Below are 11,981 nucleotides of genomic sequence, written 5' to 3'. Positions count from 1 at the left end.
CTCCTGGCACTTAACCCACAGAACTTTGTGTCTTCCACGAATGTCAGTCAGCTGTGAGCACAGTCTCCTTTTGTCATCTAATTTCTGAACAGGCCAAAACCTGTACGGGCTCACTGCTCAAGAAGGAATGTGTTCAGGCATGGGGCTTGGACCCTTCACATAGAAGTCTGTTTGCTAAACAAAAAAGGTCTCCACTAAATCTCACTCTGAAGAAAAGCATTCCTTGTGGAAAATGATCTTGCTTATGCTTGTCAAATATATATAATTTGCATTATATGAACAGCAATCTGTCTGTGGCACCAATTTTTTGTTGCTGGTAGCTTACACTTTGCTTTACCTTACCTTACAACTCTTCCTTTGGATAAAAACACGCAATTCTCCACCTTCCATTTCAAACTAGCCTGATGCTGTGTTTTCCATCCATATTTTGCTTTTAGTTCCCTTGTCAAAAAATATTTTTCAAGGACGTCATATTCAGTTTTCAGTGCCATATGTTTTCTGCTTGCTTATTCATCTACTATGTACTGTCCCTGCAGGCACTGCAGTACTGGAGGTACTAAAGTGGTATGCTTTGCAATTACAGAGTGAGGTTTGCAACATCTTTTCTAGGTTCCTGTTTCTATGAACCTCACCCTGACACTCCAGAACTCCTCAGTCTCATGCTTCAGTTTTCCTTACTATTCCATTTTCCTCCCTACTGTTTCCTTAAATGAATCTGGTTCAATACTTATATGTAACACAGTTCTGTGCCAGCATCTCCCTATTTTTATATTGACTATTCAACTAAATCACGTAACAGTGGATTTTATTTTGAAAAGATAGGAATAGAAGACAGTGGTTCAGTCTTGTTAAAAAACATGAACATTTTCTTCTTGAAAATATTTGCCTTAATTCCTCTCATTCATTTATGCTTGCAATTAATTTCTTCAAATGAGCACTTTTTTCTTTACTTTGTTTACTTCCTTCCTTTTTGGAAGACGGTATTCCATGTAACACAGCATAACTATTAGAATGCACATATTGAAAGTAATGCTAACTTTCCTCAGATTGGCATCCTTTGGCAAACTAGATACTAATTTTAGCTGACTGTACTCACGTGGAATATCTGCTATTGAACTCCTGATAACAATTATTCTCAACAACATACATCATTCTTATAAAAAGCTTAGTAATTTGTTAGTGTAAACTTAATTTGAGGCAGCAAGTACAACTATCTACTGTACATCTGTTTTTTTCCCCATTCTAATTCTCTAAAGAGTACAAAGGAAGAGCCACAGGGCTACTGGGACTTTATCAGATACAAATAATGCATTTCTTTTCATTTGTTCTATGCACAAACTACACTGAACTTTTGACTTTGAATGGGACTAACTCACTGCAACTCTACAATAATCTGTCAGTATATATAATGTTAGTTTACCTATTAAGGGTGTTTTGAGAAAGGGAACAAAATTGCAGGCAAGATTCCACTGCAACCTGAAAAGCCTATTTTGATTTCACACATTAGGACCCAACAACAATGAAAGAGATTACTTGGTCAAAGCCATAAAAGCTCTGCAGGATGACTCAGCAGTTGACATTACTCCCACAGAAAATAAATTGTATCACCATTACGGAGTCAGGAAACTCCAAGTTCCTGGTGTGAATGTTCTTGGTGGTGTGAACCTTCCCATGGTGTAAATAATCAACAATGTGTCCAATAAAAGCTTTGCTGACTTCATTTGTCTCACTGGTCCAAACAGCACTGCAATTAAGTTATTTGGAAGCATTATCGAGTTCAGTAGAAAGCTCACATTTCCAGTCATCTGTAACCATTACAGAACTATCATTTTGTCTAATGCAAATGTGTTAACCATGAAGCAACAAATACATTGAACAAGAAATATGGACTTTTTACATACACTTAAGTCTTATGTCACAATGCTCTTACCATTTAAAATGTATACTCTATTTATTGCATTTACAGGTTCATTTAAAAGCAAGAGTAATACTAAAGGGTAAAAAAATACTAAAAGGTAATGTGAAAAAAAATACTAAATGGTAATATGAAAGTAACGCCATCAGAATGGCGTACATCATTCTGACCAAAACTGAGAAGTCTATTTTTTCCTCATACACATCAACTTCCAAAGTTTACAGTCTGTAAAAGCAGTTAATACTTTAAAGATGTCACATAAACGGTTTGGTCACTGTAAGATATATTTGAAGTTTGTAGGTTTTGAAGAATAAAAAATAAATATTAAAATATTAAAATTAAAAATAGAAATATAAATTTAAACAAAGCAAACATAAAAATGCTAATCCAAAACACAAATAATGGCTTAGATTCCATCTGTGCTAATTTAATACTCAAGCTAGTTATTGTATCTCTTTTGTACTCCTCTATTATAGCACCAATACTGAAAGAAAAATAACAACAGTTGTTTATTTCAAAGGCCTGGACACACTGCTTAAAAAGTATCACTCACCTAGAACTGCATTGCCTTCAATTAGTGCATATATTCAAGGGTTAGTCATCTTAAGAGTTACTAGAAGCACTTCAGTAGTTAATAAAGAAATATAGCTAACCCTGTTTTGAAGGAAAGATTTTACTTCCATAGCACCCAGATGAAGAAACAGATTGTTTTTTTAATGAGCAAAGTTAAACTAGTTAGGAATGAGAACACTCATCAAATTTAGGAAAACTACCGGCATGTTTTCACACCCTACCACCAAGTCTTTGTAAAAGATGATGTGGTCATTCTGAGCCTACTGAAAGACAGAGTACCATGCTGTCACTGAAGAATGAGACCACTGTACTGAAAACATACATCATTCTAATTTAATGGAGATGTGAATTGAATAAAAACCCTGATAAGCCTTAAATTAATGTAATGTAATAAATTAATGTAATGTACCACTATACAGTAACATAAAATCCTCTGGCAAAGTTCTGTATCATTGAAGTTAATGGAACCTTTGTCACTCAATTCAAGTGGACCAGGATTTTACTGTCAAAATTAAAGCCAAAATAAGAGGTCTTACTCCAGGAACAATGACTGCAATGAGTAGTCTTGTAACTTACTTTCTATCAGAGCACCACTGATGTCATTCTTCAGATTTCCAATTTTCAATGACTTGATTTCACTTTCAATGACTTTGAGAGATTTTCTTAAAAATACTTTAGGGATTCAGAGATTTTTCTTTTAAATGGCCTCTGATATTTTCTCATGAAGAAAAACACAAACACCCATCACTGTTTTTTCCCTGCCTTCAACTATCAACTGTGTGCATCCAGCTGTGAGATGTGCTTAGGAAGGTGTGCAAGTGATGCAGGGATAACAAGTATGTTGAACAGTGATTCACTACAGAATTCCACTATACGTTTTGAGTAAACAATTGAAGGAACAAAAGTGACAGAGAAAGTGCAGGTACAGTCTTAACTGTCCTGCTTATCTGAGGATAGATATTGTTCAGATTTATAGTACAAATAAACACGAGAAAAATGTAGCTAGCCCTAAAGAGGCAGTACCCAGGAACCTGACTTATTTTTCTTGTTTTATCAGTAGTATACAAATCTCATAGCTAAAGCTTTCAAAGCCTCCACTCTCACACTCAAGTCTACAGGAAACTGAATGCTGATAGAAAGTAAGTTCATCTGACCACCTTTCCACAAAAGCAAACTCCTGATCACTTTGCAGTAAGTATTAAGCAAATAGCAGGATTTGTTTTCTACACTTCAACCAACCAGCCAACCTAAATGTGACGTACAGTGGGAGAGAATGTAATAACTCTTTACTAATTACTGTGTGGAATTTCAAAAAACTTTACATTCTATTGCCATGTGAATTACTGCGATAGAAATCAACCGTTTCTTATGCACATCACAAAAGGCAACTTCAGACTAATGTACACATATAGATTATTTCTCTAGCCCGTTATATACTGTAGCAGTATATACTATGCCTTCTTACTGCAGTCAGTTTCAAAAATTTCACTGCAGTAGTTCCAGACTAGTTAATAACTCTCAGCATTGACAGAGGAATGTTATCAAAAGTTAAGGGAGAGATTCTGGCCCTTTAACTGATTAGCAATTCAATTTGCTTTCACTGTGGCCATTAGCGGCCAACACACTCAGGGCACTGCCAGGCTGTTCCAGCCCTAGTGCTGTGGGGCTGCCCTGGGATGGCTCAGGGTCAGAGGAGAGCAAAGGCACTTCAGCTCAGCCCCTCAGCACAGCTCCCTGCAGAGCTGCACTGATGCCTGCCTGCCTGCACCCAATTATGTGGCTTTTAATTTTCTGCTGACCATAGCAACAGGTCTCAAAAAAAAAAAAAAAAGTGGGGAAGTATGTTTTGAGAATGTTTTGATAAACCTGTAGAAATAACAGATACTGTTAGGCGTTCACTTCCCAGGGTGACAAATACAGCAGGTATGAAAGGAAGAAAACAGGAAGGAGTTGTTTTCACCTGTTGCCCTATCTAGCAATTTTTAGCTCATTCTTTCTTTGCACAGCTTTTTTGCCCTTCAAATGCAACAAAATAAAAAATAATAAAAAATCCCTGGCTACACACTTAAGAGAACAAGAGCACACTACTAGGATGATTTCCTTTAGAGAAATATTTCTTTGGCTTGATGCAGTACAGTAGGGAGATGACAATCTGTTTACAAGCTGAAACGCATATAATGCTATGCAATGTCTGCTCTCCAGACTTTACAGACAGGTTCAACAGTAAAAATTAAGAAATAAAACTCAAACTCTAATAAACAATGGCAATAATGGCAGTTGCCATAGTTTTGTCTCTATCAGAATGAACTTGTGTGAGCTTTGGCTTTATACAATTTTGTATTCAACACACATATGTATATGCACATATGCAACACTGTTGATTATTATGTACACTTACATAGTGATTAACAGCAGTAACAAGTTCTGTGTAGAATAAATTAAATATGACCTGAGAATAAAAAATGAAACATAAAAGTTGGGATTGCAATGGGCTTTGAAAATACAGGCACATAGACCTGAGGCTGAAAACAACCCACCACTGACTGGTGATTAACGAAGATCTCAGTGGTACTCTGAGTGAACTGTGTATTGCAATTGCTATGCTTTGCTAAGTCTAACTTACATTTGTGTTATGTTTTCAGTATAATTTGTATCACTCTGCTAAACCAAAAATTCATATGTAATCCTTAAGATTTCCTAATGTAAGTAACACAATGCAAGGAGCTACCATTGGCTCAATTTACTGAAAGGAGCAGTCTGGTACTAAACAAGTATCACTGTGTCCTGAGAGACGTAGCACCAGTCATAATTAGCTGAAAAGAAAAAAGGATTTCTTAAACACTGTGGCCTGTGCCAAGGATTACTGACTGAACAGATAGAAGGCAAAGAAGAAACACCACCAGAGAAAACTCATATTCACACTACAGACAATAAATTTATTTAAGTATGATTTAGTAAAAAACCCGTCAGCTCCCATCCTACTACATGCCCATGGTGAAAGACTTAGTGGGAGGGTGGAACAGGGATGTCATCATCTTGAATTGCTTGTCCAGAGCCTTAAATCTCAAGGTAGCCAATTTCCTGGATTTTCAAACTCCTAAACACTTGTTCTTGCTCCTCCTCTCATGTGTATATAAACTGCCAATGTTTTCAGCAAGAGCTCTCTATGAACAGTCCTGTACAGAAGAACTGCTTTCAGCATCTGTAAAGCTCATATCCCAGAAGTAACGTCATTTGGATGTAGACAGTGTTCAAACTCCCTCTTGACTTTTACTTCTATATAGTTTGTGCAAACATGTTTAAAAACTGGTTGATTTTTCTTATTGCACAGTCTTCCACCTGACCCCATTTTTTTCTTTTAATATGTTTGGAATGAAACAAAGCTTTTAACAAAGCCTCTTTCATAAAGAATACCTGAACTTCATTTTAAATAGAACTATGCACCAAATTTTAATACAGAACATGAAAGAATTTAAATTAATAGATAAATATTTAAAATACCAGGTTTCGTGGAAATATGGATGATTGAATGAAGACAGAAGTCACAGAACTGCCCCAACAACAGAAGCTCAGATTCCTGCAGACTTTAGTTTTATGAAGGAGCCTAATAAGTAAATACAGAAATGTGTGATATCTATAGAAACATCCCCAGTGTGTTCTTCAAATATTGATAAAGCACTCTAAGAGACAGGCAAGAAATACTGAAGTCCTTAAATGTGGTGGGTTTTTTTGCTTGTTTGCACTTATTTCCACATTGGTGATTATGTTTTCAAAAGACAGCAGCAGCAAGTTGAGAAAAATGAATAATAAAAAGTATAAGAACCACAGCCTTTGTGACTAGATTTACTCCAACTTGTACTTCACCCTTTCTTTTTCTCACTTTATGATCAGTAATTTATGAAAATTCTCTAATTGGATTTCCGCCCTTCTTTCTTAAAACTGCTCATCAAAATGTCTTAAGACTTCTTTTTTTAAACTGTCTCAGAAGCCCAGTTCTTCACAGCCACATTTCCTTTGATTCCAACCCTATTAGCTACCTCTGAAGTGAAACCCCATACATTCTCTCCTGCTCTCAGCTTGCTTGGTTTCTCCTGCAAAGCGTAACCTCAGTTGTTGATGAGTGGGTCATTTACGTCCTTCTATCTCTGCTTTCTAAACAGTCTCCTATCCAAACAAACAAATTCCTAAGGCCCACAACATTATGGATAAATATTAGCGTTAGACAATCCAAACTAGGAAATGTCTTACCAGACAGGGATGAACATGCTTGCTCAAATACAGCTCTAAAACTCAAAGCATGTAACAAATTCAGCATATGTTTTCAGGTCTCATCTAGTCATAAAACAGTAACCCAATAAAACAAATTTTAAGTTAAAAACAGCAAGGTAGCTGTGAATAGTTCCTGGACTTAGCATTGTCACCACTGGGCACTTTGACTGTTCGTTTGTACTATTTTAATGTGCAATGCAAAGATTTATACCACACTTTATGCCACAACAACTTGCAGCCAGCATATCCTTCAAAAATTATTCCCAGTTGCACCTTGTTACAATCGACACAAAGAAAAATGGAGCTAGAAATCAGTAATACATTTATCTTTCAGATTATCTAGAACAAGAATGTAGCACTAAAATTAAATCAGCTAAACAGATTTCAAATTCAAATATACTCTGATTTTGTAGATCTTATTGCAGTAGCTTTTGCTCGAAAATATGTAATTGATACTGAGGATTTGGGATATGACTTTTTTTTGGGGGGGTGGGGTGGGGGGGTGGAGGGCAAGGCTGGGGGGTGGTGTATTTCAGGTGAAGTCACTGTGGCCCTGCCAGGCTTTTCAGATCTTTACCATTATGGCTCTGTCTAATAGTCACACAGCAGTAGCATGAATAGAGTAATTACCACAGCTACACACCCCCTGCAAATAACCATTACAAAACAGAATTCCTTTTTCCCTTCCAAGAAGTCACTGTCCATCATCTCCCTTTGCTGCAGACAATCCTTAGAATCATGCTGGGTACAGTTTCGCCATTTTCCCATTCAAGCACACCAATCTATATTTCAAATTTATTCCTCTGTAGGAACACAGTTATACTTGGGGATATCTCCAAACTATCTAGTAAGCTGTAACTTAATTTTCATATTTCTGCAGCTGTGATAACAGGATAAACATCTGGCACAAGTGAGAGAACTACCTTCTAAAACATAGTATCTTGTCCACGGGTTTTCTGTTTGCTGTACAGTCAATAGCTTTACGTATTGATAGGAAAATGAATAATGTTTTTTAAACTAAAAGAGGATAGTTTTAGATTAGATATAATGAAGAAATTCTTCGCTCTGAGGGTGGTGAGGCACTGGAGAAGGTTGCCCAGAGAAGCTGTGGATGCCTCATACCTGGAGGTGTTCAAGGCCAGGCTGGACGGGGCTTTGGGCAACCTGATCTGGTAGGAGGTGTCCCTGCCCATTGCAGGGGGTTGCAATTAGATGATCTTTAAGTTCCCTTCAAATCCAAACCATTCTGTGACGTGATTCTATTATATATACTTTTTTGGCTGTTGCAAGAACAAAGATGGAATGCCAGAAAAAGTCAGACAAAAATTTCAAGATGACAAGCATCCATCTCTAAATTTTGTTTTTGAAGTCTCCCTTATTCAAGTAAAAGTAAACAAACAAACACAAACACCCACACAGATGGGACTTCAGTTATTTTGTTAATAATTTCCTGTTTTCTAATTTAGAGAGACTATTTCCAGAAACCAATTTTAAATGATCAAGCTACTACAGCATATTTTCTATATAAAACAAAACACACTAATTTGTCTATAAACAAATATTCATTAGCAGAAATTATTACTGTGAACTACAGCCCTGAATTGGACAATCTATGAGCAAGTACATGATTAGTTATCACACTTCACTGACTTTTGAAGCTATGGTATTTCGCCTGCAATCATTTAAAAGACTGTCTGAAGTGGGGATACTGTCATACGAATAAACTACCATTATAACAGCTGCAACAATATCATATTTTTAAAAGAAAGAGTTCTTTGGTATCTTACTGAAAACATTAAATCTCTTCGATTTTTTGCCTCTTTTTTTTTTTTGGGGGGGTGGGGGGTGGTGATGGACAATCTATGAGTAACTATGTGATGCTTTGGAATTTATCTGTAAAATCTTCTTTCAAGAAAGATACAATCCTCCTGCTGAAGGTAGCCATATCAGTCTTTACCGGAGTTGATATTAATTTTCTAGACATTTCTAATAAGGATTCAACAAGCTGCAGACTTTAAAAAAAATAAAAATAAAAATAAAAAACATCACAGGAGAAGTATACACCTCAGTGATCATGTAACGTGGACATCTCACCAGCAACCTACTGGTCATTACTCTGCATATTTTAGGAATTAATTTAGAATTACCTCATGGGTATTGATGAGTAACTTAGTCGACAGTAGCTTTCAAGAGAAGATAGCAGTTAATGACAAAGTGCAACATTTGCACACAGACAAGAATCTCAAGTAAAAGTTCATGTCTGTCATCAATCACTATATACAACTTCTGGGATCTGTGTTTAGAAGATGGCTAAAAAAAATATAAACCCACACCACACTGGATTGGTTACAGAAAAAAAACCTACAAGAATTACCAATGACTTGAAATAGCTAGTCTTTGGTAAGACAGCAAATAAAAAGTCTGTTTTACTTTAGTGAAAGCTTCATCCCAGTCCAAATCCACACTGCAACACTTAACAAGGAAACATGTAATATGGCAGATGAAGACGTAATGAGATAGAACTGTTGAAAGCTGGGGGAAAGACCATTATAAAACCTTTTCTTTTTGTCTTTAAAGTTTGTAATTAATCCTTGGAGCTACTTACCTGGAGTTCTGTGGATTCTCTGACACCACAAGGCTAAATGAAGATGAGAGCATCATTAAGAAATACTTGTTCAACGTGCATGTTGTCACAGATCAGACAATCCAGTGAATCCCCTGTGCTCTAGCAGTTAGCAGACTCCTTGTACAATTTCTAAATTTTTCAAGGAAACAAAGTCATTTAAATGGACTCACAATTTTTTATTTACAACTTTCTTAGTGCTTTATGTCTCCAGCAAATGGTACAGGGTCATACAGTTCCTATAAATTCACACACCTAAACAGATGCTATCGATATTTATTTTTAAAATATAGTACTAACACCTGAAGTCCCACTTTAGATATTTAATAACCCAATTTAAAATTAATCTTTCTTCCCAAGAAGGACAATGAAATCCTGGACAGTTTATTGCCCAGAATCTGTCTGAGATTTTGGTTTTCTTTTTGTTTGCCCCCTCCCCCCTCTCTTGAGAGACCAATTCAAAGATCATTCAATTAAGACAGCCAGCTTCTCTTAGACCTTGTTCTTTAAAATACTGATACAAAGTTATGGAAAAAACACCTGAAGAATAATGTGGTCATTGTTCACAGCCAACATAGGTTCACAATGGGAGGATCCTGTTTAACAAAACAAATTCCTTTTATGACAAGGTTGCCCAACTAGTTGAACAAGGGAAGCCAGCTGATGTAATCTTTCTGAATTTCAGCAAAACTTTCAATAGCTATGGGGAGGGTCAGGCTGGGTGTTAGGAAAAGGTTCTCTAACAGGAGGGTGGTTGGGCACTGGGACAGGCTCCCCAGGGCAGTGGTCAGGGCACCGAGTCTGACAGAATTCAAGAAGCATTTGGACAACACTCTCAGGCATTTTGTCTGATTTTGGGGTGGTCCTGTGTGGAGCCAGGAGTTGGACTCCATGACCCTTGTGGGTTCCTTGCAACTCAGGATGTTCTAAGATTCTATGAAAGTCAAGTTGTTTTTTTTTGTTTGTTTTTTCTCCTGTCTGGATGACCAAATATTGTTAATTAACATTAACATTTATTATCTCTTGCTCCACCCCCAACTCCCCAAAAAGAAAAGGTGTTCAAAGCAGCTAAATTCTAGTACTCATTTCAAAGCTTTTCTGACCCCTTAAAATTGAAAATACTAATACAATATCAGAATCTCTAAAAATTAGTTCATTTATTCAATGACTTACATACTTTGTTACTAAATATTCTAAATTATATTTAAGCAGATCTTAGGTAGTTTTGCTTTTTAGTAAATTCAAGGTTGTACAGAGAAGTTCAGTAACTCAAACACTGTGATCTTTGAGAGAACCAGGTCTAATTGCACGAACCAAATTATTTTGTCTATGTTTTGGACTTCAAAAACAGTCACCACATGCTCCTCCCAGCTGCTCAGCCACAGGACATGAAATCATTTTTGGATCTTCACACACACACGCTAGAAATACAGGACTATTCTCATGGAAGACGGCATTCCCAGAGCAGAAGGTTACTTTCCTGTAAACAAATTTCTCTGCTACTGATTACTTGTGGTACCGGTTGGTGATCAAAGGCATTTTTGTCACACCATAGAAGGCACTCTTGTCACCCATCCACAGCAGTAGATCACCTTATTAACCTGCTTAAAGAACTCTCTGTAATGACTCACTAAGCACAGTGGCAGTCTGGACTTTTTTTGGTTGTTGTTTTAAACAGTAATTGGCATCTTCATAACATGCATTAGTTCTGGGGGGTGATTTCCCTGCCCCCCTAAACTGAAAGAGCATTACTGGGGAATGGCAGGTGAAACGGATGCTCCACTGCCCCACCAGGATTTCAGGCCTGATCTGCCACGGTCACATCCTCATGCCATGGGGACTAGTCCTCAGCTCCCAGCACAGCAAACCTGTGCTAATTTAAGAGTTCTCAGCAAGGCTAATCAGCAGATAACAGGCTCCAACTCAGCAGTGTTACTGCTTCTGCTACGCTAAGCAAACATGAGAAGCACTGAAGTATAAAACCGCAGTAACCTACATCTCGCTTCAGGGGTCTGAACTATTTGCAAATTTGAAAAAAAAAAAAAAAAAAAGAGTGGTCCAAGGAAAAAACAGGGATGATTATGAGCACAGAATTTCCTTAATGGGAGAAGAAACTGCAGGACACTAACTTTCTTCTGTGCTGAACATACCCCAGTCATGCAGCTCAGCAACACTACTTAAACCTCTCAGTTTTCTTTTGCTTTCTGAAACATTTTTGTATTCTTTTTAATCCTGAATATAACCAAGGCAAAATTATTGTTATTATATGAGCTGGATGCCCTATTGCATTGACATAGAGCCAAGTATTTTGTTCACCAGAATTCCCTTGTCCATGACCATAGGGTATCTTATTCTCACACCATAAGCCAGTATTTTTATTAACAGCTTTCTAAAGTTAGCACCTAAAGACAGATAAACAAGAAGATAATTCACGAAACTAAATAGGGCTAAATAGAGCACATTCCCAGGGCTACTGAGCTTTCTGCCATTTCTGTAAAACTACACATGATGTTTCTATAAAATATTTGCAATCTATTTACATTGCTACCCGAGGGGTTGAACAGGATAAACTTTTATTCAAAGACAAACCAAAAGTTTCAA

General features: G+C 36.9%; 1 protein-coding gene across 27 annotated transcripts in view; it reads right to left on the bottom strand.

Annotated features, from left to right (window-relative positions):
* LOC106034895 (uncharacterized) overlaps positions 1-11,981 on the bottom strand; it is a 570,359-nt gene that overhangs the window by 425,361 nt on the left and 133,017 nt on the right. For 8 of the 27 annotated variants that reach the window (XR_007158133.2, XR_007158139.2, XM_066992505.1 and 5 more), the window contains one exon: positions 9,363-9,512. The exons of the other annotated variants lie outside the window; for them this stretch is intronic. The gene's annotated coding sequence lies outside the window, so the exon portion shown is untranslated. The remainder of the gene's footprint in view (positions 1-9,362; positions 9,513-11,981) is intronic. 27 annotated transcript variants of the gene reach the window in all.

The sequence above is a fragment of the Anser cygnoides genome, chromosome 2 (assembly GCF_040182565.1).
Source record: "Anser cygnoides isolate HZ-2024a breed goose chromosome 2, Taihu_goose_T2T_genome, whole genome shotgun sequence".
Classification (NCBI taxonomy): domain Eukaryota; kingdom Metazoa; phylum Chordata; class Aves; order Anseriformes; family Anatidae; genus Anser; species Anser cygnoides.
This window is presented reverse-complemented; position numbering and strand designations above follow the sequence as displayed.